The sequence below is a fragment of the Varroa jacobsoni genome, unplaced genomic scaffold (genome assembly GCF_002532875.2).
Source record: "Varroa jacobsoni isolate VJ856 unplaced genomic scaffold, vjacob_1.0 scaffold_693, whole genome shotgun sequence".
Taxonomy (NCBI): domain Eukaryota; kingdom Metazoa; phylum Arthropoda; class Arachnida; order Mesostigmata; family Varroidae; genus Varroa; species Varroa jacobsoni.
Window position 1 is genome coordinate 70,432 of NW_019213595.1, and position 22,533 is coordinate 92,964.

At 42.4% G+C, this 22,533-nt stretch overlaps 2 long non-coding RNA genes across 6 annotated transcripts in view; one reads left to right on the forward strand and one right to left on the reverse strand.

The window, feature by feature from the left end:
* Positions 1-20,832, reverse strand: part of LOC111262681 (uncharacterized) — a 41,908-nt gene extending 21,076 nt beyond the window's left edge. Inside the window, exons 1-2 of one of the 4 annotated variants that reach the window (XR_015312023.1) lie at positions 19,657-20,824; positions 335-369 (exon numbers count right to left, since the gene is read on the reverse strand). This is a non-coding gene — a long non-coding RNA (uncharacterized LOC111262681). Of the gene's footprint in view, positions 1-334; positions 370-19,656 lie in introns of all 4 variants that reach the window. The other 3 variants (XR_002681782.2, XR_002681783.2, XR_002681784.2) reach the window with 3 other exon arrangements.
* LOC111262683 (uncharacterized) lies at positions 4,625-11,824 on the forward strand. Of its 2 annotated transcripts, none has more exons than XR_002681792.2 (3): positions 4,625-6,786; positions 9,580-9,871; positions 10,253-11,824. It is a non-coding gene; the product is annotated as an uncharacterized LOC111262683 (long non-coding RNA). The 2 variants fall into 2 exon arrangements; XR_002681791.2 differs by having other exon boundaries at positions 6,277-6,786; positions 10,260-11,824.
* Positions 20,833-22,533: the final 1,701 nt, after the last annotated feature.

Consider the following 22,533-nt stretch of genomic DNA (forward strand, 5'->3'; position numbering starts at 1 on the left):
ATATATTTTTTTTTTTTTTTCTTTTTTTCGGCTAGAATGCTATATAATGTTAAATAAAATAATTTAAAAAAATTCAGCTATTGTTAAACATGGATTTCTGCTATGTTGGTTGTGCAGAATGTGAAAAATTTGATTTTATTTACAAATTAGAAAGTGTTGAAAGGTGGAGTTGGTGGGCGAAGTCTAGAAATGCATCTGGTCATGATGTGTGCTTCACTGATAATATTTTGAACTTACGTTAGGGCTTAACAACTTGAAAATATCAGGTTTATTTTTTTACATTTTTAATCACATGTCACACAATAGATAGAACACATAAACTGTAACTATCTACCTTTTTATTGAAGTGTGTTTCAGCCGTGTACTTACCTAGAACAAAAAAATAAAAATGTTAATGGCGTTCTCTTGCTCTGTTTGTGGCGCTCAATACGCAATCGTTGCACCGAATATAGTTTAGCGTCAGGTCAACTCGTAGCTTTACTAATGCTATCATGAAAGCAAACATACAAAAAAGAAATGGTATGGAATTCTAACTAACGGTTGGTAAAGTTAACTTCATTGTATTGAAATTTTTATTTTTATAATAAAAACAATAGTAAATTTTTCTCATTTCCAAAATTTTCGTGACTGTGTTTTTAGTTTGATCTAAAACGGCTAATCGAAATACACCACTGCAGAAACAGTGCCTCTTTCCTTTGGCGTTTGCTTCGTTCCGCGCAAAGAGGGGCTCGCCTTGGCCACGAACTTAACCCTCATGTTCTTTTTTTATCTGAACGTGTCCAATGAAAGGTTCCCTTTTTTTTGCAAACCAATCCAGCTTAAGTCAATAGGCCAAAGCTGAAGCCAATCAGTTCCTTCTGATTGTGATGTTAACAAATAAGGATTCTATCTTGTATCCTGTCTTCAAACTAATATTCGGTATACTCATATGACGTAGAAAACTGTAGAGGATCTCCTCTGTTCTTAGTTCTCCGAGAAGTTCTTAAATTTTTAAAGATGCAATTTTGTAGACATTTCTATCGATGGGGCCAAATAATTCACGACAACTACGATAACAGCAAAGGGCATACGGTGGGCGGGAGGCTGGCAGTTACAGAAGGCAGTCAACATGTTTGCTTCATTTTGGGTCACATTCCTTTGTCCCGAGCAATGGTCCCGTTCGTTCAATCAATCGATAACAGACGTTTACCGTTTACTCATGGCTTTTTGATATTATTTTGCTCCACAACCTGGATCTGCTCTCTATATTTCAACCGAACTAGTCGGTCCTCATCCTTCAGCTGGTCCCGCTCATCCACTGTACATCGTCCCTTCTGTTTCGTTTGATTCACCATTGCACTCCCTCGCGTCCCTTCTTTCTGTTCGCTATTTTTCCACATCAGCCAATCGTTTACGTTTTAACCAGCTATCAACTGAAATTTCACCCGGTGTGCACCACCTTTGTGTGCAACCAAGCCTCGTGAGCCGCAAAGTGTCTTCTCGAACGTACGGAGTATCTTTGTAGCGGCAGTAGCATCTAGTAGTGCTCGCGACAGTGATGACTAGTGATGCCGATGGCATGGTATGGGAATAAGTGGAGCGTTTGACGTTCGTGGCCTTTGACGACAATAAGGACGGAAACTCAACGCTGATGCTTGCGCCGTTGCTGTATTTACCATTGTTTTTTTTTAACTGCCTTCTTGATTACCTATTACCGCTGCCTGACGCCACTATATGCCAAACCATCCTTTTGTTCGGTCTTAACCCATCGCTTTAAATTTCCTTCGGCCAGCTGTGCATGACGACGTGAGAAAACGGGCGGAGGTCCGCCCTCGCGAAAAGTCATCACTTGCCGGGCGTTACTAAAAGAAACTCCTCCGTTTAGTGTTATCCCGTCGAACATTGAACACAATGATGCGTGAGCCGGTACTGCTAACAATTATGATAATATTAACTACGCCGATGAAAGCAATAATATCGCAACGACTGGTAGTAGCGGCAGCAGCCGCAATGGTAAGAAACATCCCGTCACTCAAACCCGCTTAGACAAACGTCTTGGTCGTCTATCCATCTATTCCACCGGGTGCTGTTATACGGGTATGGTGGTTAGTCTAATCGTAGGCTGTAAGCTTGTGTGTCTGCATATTAAAGAATTGCCACCAGGGTGAATCTTATGTTCTCCTACGGGACATAAGGGAGCAGAATGGGAGAAAAAGGCCAAGCCCCTGCCAGGGTCTCGTCGGGTAATGGAACGCTGAAGCTAGGCAAGTCATGGCAGGAACGATTCCGTTTACCAACAGTAGTTTCAACGACAACGAGAAGCGAAGCATTGGTTTGTCAGCCGCCACCCGCTCGTGCGTTTGTCGCCCGCCAGCTCTAAAAATGATTCCTAAAAATCGACAGTGAAAAAGAAGATGGCGGACCAAGGACATATGTAGAAAGAAACAGAAAGCAGGAAGAGAAATAACACGCGGGACTGGGGTGGAAGCGCTACAGAGGACTTATGTGGGCAAGAAGAGAAAAGTACAAAAAATAACCCCCTGCTAAAGACGAGCCGACCACTAAAGAGGGAGGCGCTGCCGGCCAAAGGGAGTATTCCCTGCCGATGGCTGTGCATGTTGTGCCCATGGACCAGAATGCAGAGTGGCCTTAACGTCCGTGAGGGGCCGAACTCGGCCGAGCTCAAAAACGGTAGGACAATGTGAGGGCAATCAAAGATCATATGTATACGAATCGTATGACTGAGGAGGAAAAAAGCTCGTATCAAACTTTCCTAAAAAGTTCATATCTGAGCCCAAAACGTAGCCCGAATATAATGTCGATATTAGAAGGCTTCGGTAAAATTAAATGAGTCCTTATCTCTCTTTTAGTAAAAAGTCCTATATACTCACTCTAATGTTGGCACATTGTGTTTTTAACCTATATTTATTTAGATTATTAACTAAATTGGAGTTAAAGTAAATAAATATACTTTAGGAATACATGTTTCGTCTCAAAGTCGAGGGAAGACAAAAACTTATTTCATCCTCAGTAGGATATTCACTTATCATCTAATATCTCATCTTGCGTATTTGATAGTTTATTCTACGCCAGCATTTTAAGCAGCTAAAAATTATTGTCAAGATAACATAGTAGTTAAATATTATATAAAGTGTTGTACAAGATGTCCCTTCCATCATTACATAACAATACATCATAAGAGATGTTTTGCCCAACAGTCGAGCGGCCTATTCGGCCAGTAATTTTTATCTATTGACAATTTGCTTATTTGAGTTCGTTAGTGAAAAGCGCCATCATCATATGAATCTCTTGTTGTTTATACAGTCAAATCTGAACAGCATCAAGTTGGGTAGTCTTTATGATTCTCGTCGTATGAAGCTAGCTTTCAGCGCTAGGCCATATTTCGGCTAATCTTCATCACGTCAACCTGGTTGCATATTGAACGCCCGTCGATTGAGCTAATACAGTACGTGAAGAACTGCGTGACCTCGTTTAAGCGAAGCGTTCCTTTGTTCTCTAAACACTCGCCGCCTTTGCCCACTCCCGGTTTGTCGCGGTGATCACTCTTAGCGCTCATTAATGGAAAGCGGTTACTCAAGCAAAAATAATCCGTTTTCTAGAACAGATGATTCTGGACAAGCTGTTAGCGTTACTGCTTTCATACCATGTGATCCCGACAGGGACAATCATTGCAGACAATTACTATCCACGTTTCAGCCATACCAAAGCTTGAGCTTCTCCTGTAGATCTATTAGCTTAAGACGTATAACTACATAAGCTCACTGTTGTAAACCGCCTAGTTTTTGCCTGCAGTCAAATGAAGCTACAAGTGGCAATACTCATTTTTCTTATGATAAACAAAGCGTTTTTTTATAGAACATACACTCTCATAGACTGTCTGGTTAATGGGGTCATGTTATTGCACGAAAAATCAACCAGCAAGTCCTCTGACGAACATTGCAATAATATAACAGCAATAATAATAATAGTAATAATGGTAGAAAGAAGAGGGGACTGAAAAATAACCGGCAACAGGAGGTGTCAGGTATTTCTTGATGATTTCTTCATCCGGTCGCGCCAGAGTATTCATCAGTACAGGCAGCAACGTCTGGAATGATGTCGCACTTGACGAAATCCGTATCGGCATGATGCGCAGAAGATTTTTCCTCTTCGACAACGCACCATTACGTTTCTTGACTGTCCCAGTGACTTGAATACGCGTTGTGTACTCTATTCCAATGGCTCACAGTTCCAGCGAAGGCTAACCAGAACACAGGTGAAGGCCGGGTCGTCCTATTCACCGCGGAATGAACAGGGACCGCGAATATATATCTGGATGAATGAGTGAGTGCACCTATATACTTGCTCGGTTACCCATAGCCCACTAATAGCTGGATATCACTTGTCTAGAATTCAAATTTCATACGACTCTACTCGTTAGTATGATTGATGTTAGGAACCGGCACGCCATTCTAAAGAGAAATAATTAGTGGATAACCAACGTGTTTAGATGAACAGATGTTTGTCTTGTGGGGGCCGTATTTATTGTGGCCTGAACTGGGCATGACCGACTGCGATCCGCTACATATCCTGTTTTGCAGTATTTCCAATTATAGTGCAAATGTGCCATTAATTTTTTCATATAACTCGTTACCTATGTATCCATTTAAACTTCTGGCGTAAACAGGCACCTATGTATGGGCGTTGCCGGTAAACATACAATTCTTGCTCACCAGTGGATAGACAGCGCAGTACAATAACAGTCGTATTACGACAGAGCGAACGTGTCGATTTCGGCTTTAGATCAATTCAGCGCAGAAGAAATTACAAACGATTAGGCAAATAGCGGAGGAATAAGACACTATAATCATAAAACGTATTATACGTGTACCACGTCAGTCAAGGTTTGTTAGAATATTATAAAATTGAGCGTAGAATAGTATAAGGCCACAGATGCAGCATAGAGAACTTTTTTTTTCGAAATCGTGTAGATTGAGCGCAAGCGCTTTTTCTACTAAAATAACTAACTAAAAGTATGGCGTCACAAACAATCTGAAGCAATGCACCCCCACAATGAAGAATTCGAGCTAGGTTTATTGCATTGTACGGAACTTCAATATGGAATCCAATGAAGATATTTAGCAAATTCCAATATCGATTTCTAACGCATAAATAAGCATAAGGCTGAAGTAGCAGAAATTGTTGGGCCATTACTTTTTAGTCTCATATTATATTGGGGACTTCTCGAGTTGGAAACATATATTGCTCTCGCATTAGTGCTAGCTATTGTGACAGCTAAAAAATATCGCGTGCTCCCAAAACGCGAGTTTGTGGAGGGGTGAATTGAAACAAGCCGTCTACAAGTAATGCGGGTGGCCCGTCCAGGAGAAAGTGAGATATAGCATTAGACGATGCACCGACGTTTCCAACAGAACGTCAGGTGGCGACCCCGACAGCCGAAGCAGATTTGGTACCGCAATCCGCTCGCCACAGCAAATCTGGATGTATTAAACGAGTCCGACTTTTCCACAATCAGCGTCCGTTATGGGAAGTTCGTTGTAATACCGGGCGACGAGCGAATCCGCTTGAAATGAAGTATACCGGAATTCGCCAGGGTTACTTCCGACCGGATTGGCACCAGGTTTATTACGTTGACTTGAACTAATTTGCCGACTGATGATTAACTATTTAGCTCCGTTAAATGGTGGGCCATGCATACGTGTACAGGCAATTCTGATCCGGTGTACATCTCACATAGACTCGCCGTACGTTCGATCAGATGGTAGAAACAGATTATTGGACGGGTACGTAGCAGTGAAGTCATTTTTCAGGGGGAGCAGCTGTAAAATCTATTCGTGTGTTCGTTTTCGGCCGCTCTCTTTGAACTGCATTTTTTGTATACGTACATGCATCTGCCGTCAGTTGTTGATAACCTCACCTTTCCGCTTGCATAAATCTCAGTACTACCAACAAATTGCCGATGCTCTAGCGCTAAGATCGATAAGGAAATGTTGCTAAGACCTTGCTTGCAGATGGGTAATCTGAAAAGGCGTAGTTGGAATTTCAGAATTCTGAAAAGGTCTCATTCAATACGTAAAGGTCAAATAGATGTCTGCCACAATCGGATGACCCGCTCTACCGACCGATCTTTGAAGGTTTCGTTTCCTAAGGCTCCAACCCTATTATCTAAATATTAGACTTTTCTATGTACAACAATATACAGTTTCGTGATGTATCTAAGCCGCCACTCACCGTGCGGTTTTTCGGTTAGAAATCGAATGTTTACTAGTCGTAATTTATCGATAACACAACCACAATCAAATTTAATCGCATACATTAATATTTCTTCTCTCTCTGTTCGATTTATCCCTTACTCTATCCGTTTCACGCCAGCTTTCGACCTCGCATCCAATGGATGGAAACGAAGCGGCAGAGCTGAAGCCGCTTTCTAACGCGACTGCTGCCACCTCCGCCGCTGCGTCCGTCTCATTATCGATGGCTGGCTCAAGCCAATGCATCGAAACGAAAGGAACTCGTTATTAGAAGTAAGCGGATCAGGATGATAGTCGGCTAGCAGTCGTGTGCGCCCCATCATGCGCCCCTGCCACGTCTACCCCTTTGGGCGGTCCCTGAGTCGGTTACTCCGTTGGCCGGTCGCTACAAATATATATCGGTCCCGCGTTGGTGCTTGTGACGCTATCGGTTACCATTGCGATGCTGGCAGCCTCCCTCCTTTCTGGCATGCGACAACGGATATTATCTGCTAATGTCAGTCTTTTCCCTATTCCTAGCCGAAAATTGTTTCAGGTAAGCGTCATAAATGAAAAATCCGTAGAATCCGCTCTAACTATAGCGGATATCATTACTGAATGAAAGCAAGATAAATTAAAATATGAATTTCTCTTCGGCCATATAATGTACATCGCCCGCCGTTCGAAGATCATTTCTATTTCGAAGCAAAAGCTTTGCTAATGTCACGCGCCTCGCTTTCAGCCGCGAGGTATATGGTTGTTGGGGCAAGTAAAAAAAAAAAAATTAGAAATTGTTATATCAGCTGTAGTACTGGACGAACGCTTATAACCTCACTCATACGCGTGACTTATGGAAGCTATCGGGAAGACATTTCCTTTGGTTGCTTGTGCGCCAACGACCAGGCGCGGAAGCATCGACAGCTACATGGGTGGCAGAAGCGGCATCATTATGGCGACGAGAACGGCTTCGTAATGAGCACACTCGCATATAGACATGCTATATGTGTACGTGAAACGGTGTCCCAGAAAAGCAGAAGTAGCTTGTGTGCAGTGGCAGTAGTAGTCTTGAACCTGCCGCTATTGGCGTTTCTTTTTCTTCATTTTCCTAGTCGACTGAGTGACCAGGAACCGCGGCCTTTTTGGTTTTAGCAACGACAATGATAATTACGTTTTTGGCGGCGTTAACAATTTATTCGCAATTTAATGCTGTATCCGCTGCCGTCCGATGGACCTGTTGTTGAGTGCGTTACACGAACGGACCGTAACTGATAATCAATACAGAATGGCGCCAGCTGAAGGAACAACACAAACTGAGGCATCAACATTGATGACCGATGAAGCGGTGGCTTCAACATCATCAGAAGATTGTCGCCGTGATTGCGTACAAAATCTCATCTTGATGCCGTTTTCGCTTTCCGACGCTGAGCAATAACGTCTTACGCGCGCTGATCTCACAAAAGCGAAAGAACGGCCGACACTGTTCCTTGCTCCTGGCCTATCTAAGCGACAGAACTATGACATATGCTGCTTCTCTGTAGCTGCTGACTTGCCTACACTTGTTACACTAGTCCGAAAAAAGGCAAAATTATCAGGTAGATTACGAAACAAAATTAGATTGAATCTGGTTCCACGAGGCGGATAACTGCGTACACAGGAGAAAAACATGGGCGTTCTCGAAACTGATGTTGTCATTGGTGCGACTGGGCATCAAATAATGGACAGACGCAGATAGCCTGCGTGGCGGCTTCATTGGACGCCATTGCTACGACGCTTCGTCCCGTATCTTGCTTAACTAGAGCTTAGCTGAAGTCTCAATGACGACTTGTATAATCTAATTAGTTCGACGCACAATTAAAACTGGCTATATCCAACGTAAACTGTTTTTTGCTGAGGCAAGCTCGCTCTCGTGGTGGCTACCTTACAAGCAAACAAAAGCAGACGAAAATGAATTCAAAGGATACAAATAACATGCAGGACGAGGTCACGGAAATTGTTTTCATGTATTGACCGCCACCGCAAAATTCGGAAGACCTCATCAGTCAACAAGGACAGTGTCACTTATCACTTCTAGCATTACTATATTGTCACATATTACATATATGTATTTATATATATGTTATATAAGTAAGTGCAGCGTAAACGTCGTGGACGTGTTCTATAGGAATTGTATAATAGAGAAATAACTACTGTTTGGAAAGAGAAGTGGCCAGCCAGGCAGACTCGCGTAGCGCGACAGCATGTACATTAGCTCGGTTCCCATTTCTAAGACCCAGCGCAATGGATAATCGATTGAGTTCGTGTTGACGGTTCCGCTGAGTTTTACAGAAAGAGTTTCATCGATGCAGATATGACATGTTGCAGTCCCCGTCTGTCAAAATCGTTAACAATGACCTTGGGGTCTGCAGCGCAATATCATATATTTAATTGGAAAAAAGGGGAGTCTCGCGAAGATGTTCTCAGTAGCACCAATGATAGGAGAAGCTACGATAGGAGCAGATTGTTTTCCACCTAGATAGACGATGATGGTTGTCTTAACTAAGCACTCACACGGTAACGTGGAATCGCTTGTCAGGGAAACTTGAAATCACAAATGGATGGGTGCAATAAATCAACGATGGCAAAGCAGCAAGGTTAAAATAAGCCCTAGAATAGAATGATTCCATGGAAGTTAGATGGTTTAAGAGAAATGGAGTGGATGAACGGCAGTTTTATCAGGAAAGATTGTGCTAGTTTATGGAAATACTAATGCGTTCGTGTGTAATGCTAATGCAAAAGCTAATTTCTTTATATCCAACTCGACTTTGTGTATAATATTGTGTATTTCAAGAAGGAAATGTTTTCTAAGCATTTATAAGCAGTCATCAATACGTCTCTAATCACTGTCTGATAGTTTTCCGTTCCGCCGTCTTAGTCCATCTGGAGTGCATTTTGACGCGCATTCCTCGACACCTTTTTCAACAACTTTTCGCTTCAACCAATTGGTACCGTTTACAGCACGTTCAACATCGGTCGTTTCTAATTAAGCACTCGCACACACGTGAACTGCACGTACGTGCAAGGGTACAGTATTAACTACAATCATTTATGTGCAGTAAAGATGCGCTTGTTTATAGTCTTGTCGAACGTTGATCACGTTAGATGTGCAGTGGGCACGAACGAATAAAAGTGCGATCTATTGTTTATTAGCTTACCACGAGCAGGTCGTTTTTACAAATAACGATCAACCGGAAAGCTTATTGTCTAGATAGTAGTAGACGAACCGATGCTAGTTCTCTCGTATCTGTAAACAGAAAAACCGACAGATGCAGTGGATTGCGAAAATAAAACAAGGACCGCATAAATATTGCAGTAGCAGCAGCGGCGGTGGCGGCTGCCACAACTAAACCCGGTGGCCAAAACCCATGGCTGAATGTGACTGGAAGAGGGTTTAAGTGTTCGTCAGGATTGCCGGTTCGTTGACGCCTTTGAGCATTCGACTGAAGAAGCGGCATACCAAATTAACATACGCAATATCGGATTAGCGGTTATGGCTGAGACATGTTTATACGTTCGCTGAGGTGTCGCGAAATCATTTTCACTGCAGCGGATGGAAGGCGGTACTGCTAATCGGCTGAGCTCCTACGACTGCTGAGGCACTTCAGGTAAATGTTAATGCAGTAATAAGACAATGTCTAATAGTAGTATCTATAAACGGAAGAACAGCATTGAGCGGCGTAGTTACGTGGCTCGTACAAATTCGCTTATTAATTGATCGGTGTGAGCTGTGTTTTTTATAACATCCTCGCTAGCGAATCTTTTGAATTGATAAAAATGTAAACAAGCAAGTAGGAACTAACGTAACCCTGCGTATATAGCGTAATTATAATATGGACTCGATTAAATATTACTTGTGCCCACCCTACTGCTTTCTATTTTTTCCCTTCGACCGGCGCAATACCGACAACATGAATAATCACGGCCTCTTTGATCGTGGTTTCACTAATAATCAATTAACCCCTTCATTAATTATCCTCACGCGCAAGCGTTCAGGTGTGGTCAATGTCCCGTGGGTCAAGTCAAGCGCGATCCGAGGTTCGAGGGAAAGTCCCACCCGACGACAACCAAAAGCGGTAAGCCAAGGGCATTTTGCGGCCTTCGGAGGTATGCAAACAGGTCTGAGCATTTTTCTATCATAACTTCGATCAGAAGCAAAAAAGACCACATCCTCATGTACACGTATTGCCGTGGACGACGAAAGACTCAATGAAAAAAAAGCAGTCTTTCGACTGAAGCTAGTAACCGGCTGTCAAGGAGAAGGCTAAATCTTGGAGATCTGCTCCGGACTCAACCAAAAAAGCGAGCTATAAAATCATATTATGTATTGAGTGCCTAGGGAGGCAAGGCACCAAAGGATCAAGTGGTCATCGTTGGAAGCGAGCTTCAGAAGGAGATACCGCCTGAACGAAACACTACTTATAAGAAAAAGACCCGTTTACAGGGCTTACTACTTATTATATCGAGCAAGTTTTAAACTGCATAGATATCATGCAAAGTAAAATACAGCATATAAACAAGGTCCATAAATATGTCGCTTTTGTACACATACTCACCAGACGGCATTAGGAGCAATTCCGCTTTGTCCGTTTAAATGAAGCGAGCAAACTATTACACTTCGTTTGAACGCAATCGGGCTGAAACTGCTTTGCCACCCTGCGACACAATCCCCGTTACCATATTCCGTTTATCCTGCTATTCGAAGATGAACCAGACTTTAACTTCCAATATCCCATCCAGAGGTAAGGTTGCTCGAGAAGTTCGCAGGGCGGAATCGTTAATGAACCTACGAAGTGTTTAACTGTCTTTCTAGAAAAACGCCGTTTTTGGTGCTTAAGACGGCAAAATTAAAAGCCCAACTCTTTATTATCCAATTGATGTTCTTATGCGGTGCTATAAAGAGACTAGAAAAACTTCTGCATCTATTTGAATGCTTGCTTTCAAAATCTACAACGATTACCGAAAAACCCATTGGAAAAAAAAGTACTTTCCTAGTTTACATCGATGTCTTACGGAGGGGCGTTTTTAAGATTTTTAACACAAACCGAACACGTTACCCCCAAACATGTTGTGTTTTCTTGCCTATCCAGGTCTCTTTTCTCTCTTTAGATAGCACGACGCCATTTTTTTTTGTTTCGCTTTCGTCCATTTGGATCCATCTTGTTCTTGCCAGATTCATTTCTTGTCTCTCTTGAACATAACTCTGTAAGCTGGTAGTTTCACGAAGCAGACCCCTAAAAGACATAGATACACCAGTATCCATTTGTCTAGGCGTAAACTGCCCCGCGCAGTGAACGGCCGCAGGAAATCAAGGTAATTCGATCAGTGGCTACCACGTAGCAGCAGAAGAAGGAACTTCGACAGCAGGCTTAGCGAAGCATTTCTGCGACCCCCTGTCTCTACCTCTCTTTTCACGCAAGACGTATGTGACTGAGCACTGCTAACAAACTTAAAGGGCCTATAGCATACAGATTGACAGCAGATGTCAGCTGTTGGCCGGCGTTTAGACGAAAAGAACACTACGAGAATTTCGATATTAAAACCTAAAAGCGTTAAGAGAACTTTGGTGTCATTGTTTCGTTGGATAAACTATCAGATACTAAAAAAAAAATCCTCCTTTGGATTAAATAATTTTTCTAGTATCTGATAGTTAATAAGGTACAGTTTCTTTACGGAGCTCTTTAATGAGCTTTTACGGAAAGTATTGTTTCGCAGTTCACACCAGTGTCATTCGACGTCTTTATTAGATCTATTATAAAAGCCTCGAAGCGGTCGGGCCTGCAGAAGGTCTGAACAAACTCTGCCATGCCGACAGCGTAGTTTTTTTGAAGTTATTTGATTAATCATCATATTCTGTTAGGGGACAGCCACACCTGCTGCGCATAAATAACTAACGGTCCGATTTACCTTATTGCATTATATAAAAGAAAATAACGGAAACAAAATGTACCGCAAAGTTCGCTGGTTGACGTTTTTTAGTGCATATGGATTTTTCAAAATTATAATTAGGATGGCGCATAATAATTAGAATATGGAGTGGTGTTGTGCGTGCTAGATTAATATAATCTAGCACGCACAGTGATCTAGCTGATACCGAATGTCTAAATCAATCTAACAACAGATATCGAGGAGCTACGTACCCACGGCAGTCAATTTCATGACCGGACTGATTAAATCAAACGTAAGTCAGATTCGGTATAATATATATTAGCTGCTATTAGTACCACACATCGATGACCTGGTGCAGCTTTTGAGAATCTGGATCCTTTGCTAACCGATTTTCTTTCTAAATATAGTAAAATCTTGAAGTGGCGGTTAAGTGGACAAATTTAGATGGACCGCCAAACTGATTTGGTCTTCATTGCCCTAGTCCACAGCTCATCCTTTATTTCTTTCAATGGTATCATTGATGCCCGCGATGCATGTGCGATACACGCTTGTTGACGATGTTTCATTCGAGATTCTGGAGATCCTCAGGCCTTAATGCTAATCGCTCATATAATAAAACTGTTCCTATGTAGCAGGTCGTGCCTTTTTTGAGCCGCTCGTATCGGCAGCGAATCCACTGGAACAACCCTATTAGTTGCTTTCTAATAAAGCGCAATATGCGTACGCGTATATATATGCTCGGGTTTGGAAAAACCTTTGATCAAGCGCCATCTATTGGATTGTCATGGTAAGCATCTTTTTGGAACCGGAATGCTGGTTGGGTGCTTTCGGGTGCTACCAGTAACTGATGGTAATAATAACAGCGACTACGAATTAAATCGAATTTTCGTTAGTATTATTATTGAAATAGAACATGAAAAAATGAAGAACGAATGGTTTAGATCAAAGTTCAAGAGGAACATGTCCATGTTACGCCTAATGTACATAATCTTTGAGAATATCCTAATCAACATTTACCTGTCTGTTTATTATCGTCAAATACTCGAAGACGATGGACGCTTGGCCTATTGCTGGATAAGCTGCTGGGCCCGTAATCTATAGCCTGGGCTTGGAATAATTTACAAAGTTTGTCTCTAACCGACAATGAAAATCTCCATCCAAGCTAGTCACATCGAGCTAGTTCGATCTCGTAGAATTGTCCGGCGTCGAACATAAAACGCGGCGATCTAAAGCCGATGGGTAGAGAAAAAGATCACAGATGATTTCCCTCTGGCCGAATCAGCTGCCGCTGTATTCTATTAAATATATGCAAAATGGCCTATAACTAATTCATTCGATGTTCGTCTCGAGCGCAGGATAACACAGCTATTGCGCAGTGTAAATTGCTGCCGGTTTTCTAGTGCGGGTACTAACGTACACATACGGTTTCAGATCCTTCTTAGGGTGAACTTTACGCGCTCGATGTTGTATATTGAAGTGCTTTACTCTGAAGATGATATACATGCAATTTTATCGTTCCCGTTGCTGTGGACAGCGACAAAATCTGGTACCGAATGTATCAACGAACGGCTGAGTCGGGTATTGATCACATCGGCTCTCAGTGAAGCTTGGTAACTCAAATGACCCAATCGAAGCCGCATTTTCTTTTTTAAGCAGAGACAAGGCACTGTAAAAGCTTGTGTCGGAGTACATTGGCCCTTTCTGTTTTGCATGACTGTGTTGTCGACAACTTAGCGGACAAAATTCCAAAAATAGTCAATAAAAATGAACAATAACGCGCTTCTACGGAGCAGCAGGTGAGTGAAGGCCAGTGGCTGATTATAGATCAAACGAGTAGAAAAGATTTACGAGAACTGAAAGTTCGTCACTAGTAAAAGGACAAATTGGTTACACACGAAAATAAAATAGGTAAAAGAAGTATCCGAAATCCTCAGAGATGTTCGACAGGTTTTGTTGCCACCATTAATCTCGAGTGAAATTACATCAACATACGCACCTATTGTTACTATGCGGCATGTTTGTTGCCGGATTGACTCGTGGGTATCAAAGTGTTTCGAAATTAGTCGGTTGTAGTTGTTGCCAGCAGAACTTATAAATCTGCCATATATATAGTACATCTTTAGTACGAAAGTTTCTCGTCGCGCAACAGATGTATAAAAGTCAAAAAATTTCGCCCGTAAAACACAACTACTATAACAGACACGTTCGATTATTACCTAGAACGGTAGCTGATGCATAGTAGGAAAAGGTATTGCTAGCCTGGTCCTGGCTGAGGTTAGCCTGATGCAAATTTCCATTTCGTTTCATCGAAGAAGTTTTGTCAAGTTAATGCATGACAAACGTTAAGCTGCTTTCAACTGAAACAGAAGTTTCAGTTGTTGAATATTGATCCAGTGTCATGTTTTATATTTGTAAGAACACGTAAATACGTGTACACACTGTTCGATTTGCATTATAATTTTTATCACAGTTCGGCAGTTTTTATAAAAATATCAGATTCGGTTTTGCCGTTGAGATTATCCATTCTACAAACTGTATTACAGCCTCATAACGACAGCCCTTCGACAAATCTGTTCTGGTTGCGGCAGTTCCACCGCAACATTTACGCCACCAGTAGCCAAGAGGGTGTGGCAGAGCCATCACTGCTACCTTTACGGGGCGCATGTATGGTTCGAAACACGATATCGATTAACAAAAAGTTCCCAACAGTCAGTTTTCCGCTGCAGCCAGTTGGCAGTCCCACTGGGATGAAGTCTATGTTGGAGAGGTGCGTTGGCCTACCACCTGCATATAGAAAAGGCGTATTACCTTTCTCGTTACCGTGCGTCTAGGATTAGGCTGGCATGATCAGAGAAAGAACGCTTCTAAATTGGGGTGGGTTGCTTTCCCAGCCAGGCCAGGATCGACTTGGCGAAACTTCTCGGTTTTGAAGGGTCCTACCGTTTCCGGTCCAAGACCCTCCGTTCTGCTCGAGACACCGCCCGTCATTTATGTTTTCAACAGTTACTTCACTATTCATATATATGTTAATGATCAATATGAGCTTCGACGTAACAGACAAAAGCGTGTTAAATGTAGAAAAATAACGTCGTGGATATAGAAATACACATAGATAAGGCTACATTGTACTAAAAGTACTGTTATAAATACTGAGCTAGTATCTTTTACAAGTAGTAAGCCACATCACATAGCATTATATTATTACTAACTAAAGAAAATCAACTTATCCACTTACACAGCTTAGCGAGAAATCTATATAAATGCACTACACTACAAACACATATTTTGCACCACAGAATAAACGCATCGGCTACCATGTAAGAACCCTTCCCTTGTGTGAGTACCATTCTTAGGTCTTCGTTCGCGCTTATGTGCGGATTATGTGCGCCATCGGCCTTGGAAGACCTGACAAAAGCTGACGGAAGGCGATAAGCGCAAAAAGTTAGCCGATTGCGCCAGCTTGCGCTGGAGAGCTTCAACGAAAGCGAAATTCCTGGCGCTACGGAAGCAGCGTTTAGCATAGACCGTGGGGGCAATCAAATAGACAAGCAAAGCTGGAACACCAATTCGGTAGGTGCCCATATACTATAAGAAGGGAAAGATTGTGAAATTTTTCCGTGCCTTATCCTCAACTATAACACACGTTGCGCCATATGGTAACAATGCCTGCAGGGATCATATATAAAGGCAGGCGAAAATAACTATAGAGAATAGGCACTCTAACCCTTTCATGGTTTTTATACAAAGATTCGCATCAGATGGGAGTTTAAACTCAGAAAAGAATCATATTCTTATACAACTGGCGATTTGTCGAACATTCCTCGCGTGAGTATTGTCATAAAAGTCTACAAGGGCAACCTTCTTTAGCTCAGCCTAGTAGGGTATTTTGAACTTTATACGAAGCTGATTTTTTTTTTGCCAGTCTATGCACAGATACATAATAAAGGTTCAGCAAAGCAGATGTATTGATTTTATGCCTTTTTCCACTAATCTTTATGAAATTCTTCAAAGTCGTCTTATGGATCCCAATGGTACTTATAAAAATCTACTCTGAATTCATCCTCTCGGCAAATGCCAATACGAGAAATTTTCCAATCAAAACACAATGCTTGGCGGCCTGTAGTTAGCGGTTTACCAGACGAATGAACTAAACGCCCACTTTTCATCCATCAGCCGCTATCGTTCGTTGTTTCCTTTCCTCAACTAGAAGGGACTCGTTTTTCTTGACGATAGTTTTGTCATTTCCGTTGCTTCGGTCATCTCACCACCGGTCGTCCCATAGCCTTGTGCATCCGTTCAAAGTCCAAGACTCTTTCCTTCTACCGTTCGCCAACGCTTTCCCAACTTACTGTCTCACTGTGTTTGGCAATCGAGACACTGGTACACTGATGACTACGGCCAAAGTGAATTCTTCGTGGATTCGTTGCTGCGACAATTGCAGCAGCAGCTGCTGCTGCTTCGCTTTCATGGACAAACTGACAAGAGCGATGAGAATATGACAAACTGAGAGAAAGATTGAAAAGAACAGGAACCGTATGAGACGCAAACGTATGCAGTGGACGACGGACAAAAAGAGATCCACTCGTCTCGTGCGAGGTAGTTCCGCTTCATCTATTGAGGCCGTTCGGGCCGAGCACCAAAGCACTTTCCAATACAGGATCGAGCCGGATCGTGGAACGAACTAGGCCCTTCTGACGGCAATAGCTCACGGGGCGATGGCTATGATGGCGGAAAAAATTGGTAGAAAACGATCCAGCATTGTCATCCTCACTTACAACATCATCGTGATCATCGCTTTCGGTGCCGTTGCCATCAGTATTAGCAGAACTGGCAGCAGAATGAAGGCAGGCATAAAGTACAACGAGGCGATGAATATAAAGACGACGTAATCGAAACAAGAAAGAAATTCCTTTGTTCTGCGTTACGGGAAAAACACTAAAATACTGCGGAGGAAACAGGCGCTGTTCGTAATAAAGTACATCAACAAAAAAATAATCTTCATTTTTAGAGTAGCTCGCTTTCAATAAGCCTTCCTCAAGCCTGCTACGAAATCCTACTTATCTACCCTTTTCATCTGCCCGACTGTCTGTTCCTCAGTCCAAACTAGTGCGGCCTTAAAATCCAGAAAACACTTCTCTTAAGTCGATGAAACAACTGCTGGCTCTGAGTGAGGAGGGATTACACCTGTTGTTCCGTTCAACTCGTCCGTTGTCCTCTTATTATAGTTATTCGCAATCCCAGTTCGTTTACTATCTTTCCCCATATATTACCGTACTCAAATAACAGATAAGAAAAAAGAACGACCCAAACTATCTGAGAGTGTACGTCTGTGAGTTCGTAAATGTCGATTTCGTCCTTCCTTTCGTTTTGTTTCTTCTTCCTTCAAAATAGAATGACAATCTGCGTTACCTGCTTGCCGTTAACAGCAGAAGTAGCGCTTTAAACCGCGTCCGATCGCTCCGAACATTCAGGTGAACAAAAAAACGGAGTCTTGTTCCACTTAGCAAGAAACGAAAAGGCCGCATTCCATCCACATCCGTTACCGTCTGGGCGTAGACACAGTTCCCGCTTGCTCATCGAGATGGAGGCGGGCGGGCGGGCGGTCGGTCGGGCAGATAGGCGCACAAACAAGCAAACAAACGAATGAACGAATGGATGAACGAATGGACACTTTTCTTTGTTCTTCTTCATTGGCAATGTCAGCCTCTACTTCTACCCCAAAGTCGCCTGAATTTCAGTTTTGGAAAATTGCGTGCTTACGTTTCTACAGAGATTTTTTTTGCTACTGGCTCCTGTCTCATCGCAATAAAGAAAAAAAAATGTATATACTCACACACATATATATATATATATATATATATATATATGGAGAGAGAGATAGAGAGCGAGAGAGCGAGTAAAATAGTGAGAAAAAGAGAAGATGAAACTGAAGTGAGAGAACAGATTCGTTTGTCGATCTCTGTTTCCCTCGCATCTGAGAAAAGAAACTCGGTGGACTGTAGCGAGGAAAGGGGATTGACTGAGAACGAGGGTATAGAGGGAGGAGTAGTGATGGAGAGGAGCAGGATTGTGGGAGGTACTCGGAAGCAGCGTAAGGCGCGCAGCGCAGGAGGCATAGTAGTGAGTGAGTGAGTAAACGGCTAGAGAGCGCTCGAGAGGAAACAATCTTTCCAATTCTTCGGAAAAGTTTCCGCTATCAGACTTGGTCGATGGTCGTTTTCTCTCCTACTTTTTTTCTCTTGTCAACGCTCCCCGGAAAACGGAGAAAGTTAAACCCAGCTTCGTTCATCTGTTCTAGCCGTAGAGCTGTCCGACCGTGTTGAGAATAGCGGCCGGCATATAGAGCATGATATAGAAGAACCGATTGAATGAGTTGCAGAAAGTAGCCAGCGGCTGCCCAGACTAAAGTTCCCCCGTCCATCCCCTTTGTCCGCAATTGCCACTGCCTTGCCCCCTTCCCCGGAACCTCGACTCTGTAAACTCTTCGTTCGCCCGTCTTCTACCGTCACCGTCGGTCTCTGTTCGACATGCGGTAAAGATTCGTCTCCGGCATTCCGGCTAGCACTGAACAAGCCACACTTCACTGTACCGTAGTCAATAAGCGAATGCGGAAAGGCAGCCAGCCCCTATTTGGACGTATTTTACTTACTACTATTTATTTACTACTACTATTTATTTACCTACTACCTATATACGATACTATTTATTTATCTACTACCCTCCGCTACGGGCTGCACTTGTACTTTTTTGAAGTACCTGCTACGACACTCATCAAAAGGTAAAACGAAAATAGTGAGCTACGTAAACCTGCTGATCAGATAGTTTCCAAGACAACGGCAGCAGTGATGGTAAAAAAAATAATGTACGATTCCGGCGTAGTCGGTAGAGTAAAACAGGGGATTTATACAGTATGCGCATAGCTTTTGATCAATTTTTGGACGCGTCCTTTTCAGAATTGATTATACGGCGGTAAATCATCTTGCCACGTTTCCTATTTAAACTAATAAGCGCGTATCCTGTACAACTATACATCGTTAAAAGTGTATCTTTTCTGTTTAAAGATTTTATAAAAAAAAGTAATACCTGTTTTAATATTCGGAAAATAAATGTAAAGCTAAATAATTGCCCCATTCGAAACAGAGACTTGAAGCTATTGAATTGGAAGATATATGGCCTTATATAAGCATACGTATTGATATTAACAGAGGTTACAGTCAGTTTAGATCACTACAGGATTCTTATTTCAAAGCAGACAGATAATATAGTCAACTTGCGGGATTTTTCTAGCACTAGCTCTTGCAAAGGTTTGCTTTGACGCCTGATCTCTTATTTTTCAAATGATCTGTATTAGACATTCTGGCAGAATATCGATGCCGACGGTGCTTGTAAATCAAACTTCTTTCTGCATATATAAAAGCATACCCTGTTAGCAATATGTGGTGGTAGGAATTTTTTCTACATTTGTGTTCTAATTCAACTAACTAGATTCAGCGTTTCTACATACTGGCTAAAGATAGTGGCGACGTTCCTTGTTAGATGGTGATCAATATAACGGGATAGAATATGTAATTATAAATCATTTTTACACGTTTTCTCGAGCGTACAAGGGTAATATAGCAGCTCGTGTGCATATAGCACTGCACTCGATGTAGCGTTGTAGTTCTAGTGGAGTTAATTTACCCTTCTTATTCAGGCTGTGACCTCGATACCATCACATTGTTCGCTCATTTGACAGATAATAGGGCTTACATAGCTGAGTTGAGTGGCCGACGAGCACTTCACCAGCACTATTATTTTCACTGGTTCTTACGGCTGCCGGTAAAACTCTATTCCAAGAAACTTGCACTTTTCCTTCCTAGCGCACTGTGACAACGCTTACCGGTACACGACTTTCTGCATCATCAACCCAGAAGCTATGGAACGCTCTAGTTTCTACGTCTGCGAATCTATCCGCGTGATATAGTGTGAGACACAATTATGTTAGTTTAGTAAAACTTTAAACCTGTTCCTTTCTTTTGTTCAATCAGGCCTATCGGTACCAGGCATGTGATAAAGGAACGTTACTCGATTTGCGACGATCCTTCCGTGACATGGCGGTCAGTCCACAGTGAACAGCCAAAACAGCGCATCTGTCTGTGTACGCTGAGACAGCGCAAAATGAGATAGCCGCTATTCGACCGCCAGCACGCACATCGTTTGCTGCTAGTCGATCAAGGGGCACACACGTCCACATATACACACATACACATAGACACTCACGCACACAATGGCTAAACACTGGTGTCTCGTCGCGCCGTTCCGTGTTAGATTGGCCTGCTTCTACGGGTGCTATTTCACACCAAAGCCAGTGCTTGTGTCCCTGCTAATCGTGCTATGGGTAAGTGGAAAGCAGCAAACTGTCGCTACAATGGCGGTGGCAGCAGCGGTATCTTTTTCCTTGTTTCGTTGGTATGCTTCGATTTAGCTCACTGCGAAGGCGTAGCAGTAACCGGCGGTCGCTGGCTGGATGACGGCTCACTTCGCTGGCAGAAGAGGATGCGGAGCTAAGCAGGTCAAAAAGAAAACACTGAACCACTCCACTGTGGAAAGGGAAATCCTCTTTCAAGGGAGAGTGAGAGAGAAACGATGGCAGGTGTAGCATGGCGGTGCCGCATGCCGGACAAGAGGGAAGGCTCGCGAAAGGAGAGTTAAAAAGAAAATGATTCGAGGTCGAAAAAAAACACTTCACGAAGACAGTCGGTTCGAAAGAGGGAGGGATAGAATGGTAAAGGGCTAGTGAACGACGGACGGAACGCGGAAATATGAACGAGTGCGTGAACAACTTGGCGTCATTGGCAGTTAGCTTCTACCGGTCAGCAGCAGATAAAGGACTTGGAAAAGGATGCGTTAGGAAAGTTGGGATTCGCGAGTGCCCGGTCGATTATACAGGCCCGCATGATTGGGCTTCACTGACATCTAATGTTAGTCAGTTCTGCTTGCTCTTGTACCCTTTGACGAAGCGAATAGATCAGGCTGTGACCCAGCCCAAAATGACGATTGAGAAAGGTACAAGTTGATCTTGCACCAATTACTGCGCAACAAGGTAACGGTATTGGCCGTAGCGAAAATTGACTACCGATAGATTATGTGCTACAGCCATTCGTCTATGGCTGGCACACTGCGCCCTGTACATATTGTATATCCACACAGATTATTAAATAAATGGATCATATCATACAAGCTACAAAATGAAGCAGCAAGAAGTTTACTTGTTCTGCGAAGACAATATTTTCCGTCGAGCGGTCTTCTCATGTTGTCATCGTTCGTATTGTCAAGCCCACATTTTGAAGTTCATAAGGCCAATTCCTTGGCAGTAACTACAGCCACATTGACATCTTTTAAAGTAGATCCTCTAATGTGCGAATGCCAAGAGCACCTTTAACATGTTGGTACAATAGCACCTTGACATATATTCATTAAACTCGCAATATTACTTCGGCCTCGTAAATCATGACGACTACCTCAAAGAGATTTCTTTGGTGAAGGTTAGCCGCTAATAGGACGAGCAATTAACACGCTTAGGGTTCGTAAACTTCTGCATGACAACATAAAGCCTTGAAAATGATTTCGTTGTGTACAAATAATGAAGTTTACACTAAGTAATGAGAAAACCGACAAACACTAACAATCCTCACATTTGCATAAATAAAACTTGCGTTTATCACGTTCGCTTCGAAAACGTAATAAACTTTCAACGTGATTTTAACGTAGTCAGGAATATTTTGTCACTGAAACTTAGCCAGAATCATTAACGTGTTAGGCCGCGTATAAGTCATGGATATTTGCATCTAAAATAACGTAATTTCGACTATAATTGAGGACCATATATAATCGAGATTAGGACAATTAAACAAAATTCTTCATTCCGAACAAATTTCACGGAGAGTTAACAGGCTTTTATATATATATATATATATATATATCCTGAACTTTCAACAGGATGCACCAATCCGTAATAATACGTGATCGATGATACAAACTGAAACATTTCGATTCAGTCTGCGCCCTGAGGAGCAACGTTACACACTGCGGCACTAAGTGACATTACTACTAATGAATTAATAATATCTGCAGATATCCGTAACCATTAAAACGGAAATATTCCACTCTAGTGCATTGCAATGTAAACAGCAAGCCATTGCCTTAATATGATTGCTATACTAAAATCTTTCCTTCGCATGTCTTTCTTTGTACTGTTAAAAACTTCTTCGGAATTGCCTATGTATCCATAGTTCCAATGATCGTTCCCTGAAAATTTTCAATCATTACTCATTGCACGATGTGCATATAAGATCAAATGTAATTCGTGTCAACGCCTGAAAGGAAGGACGGGTACATACTG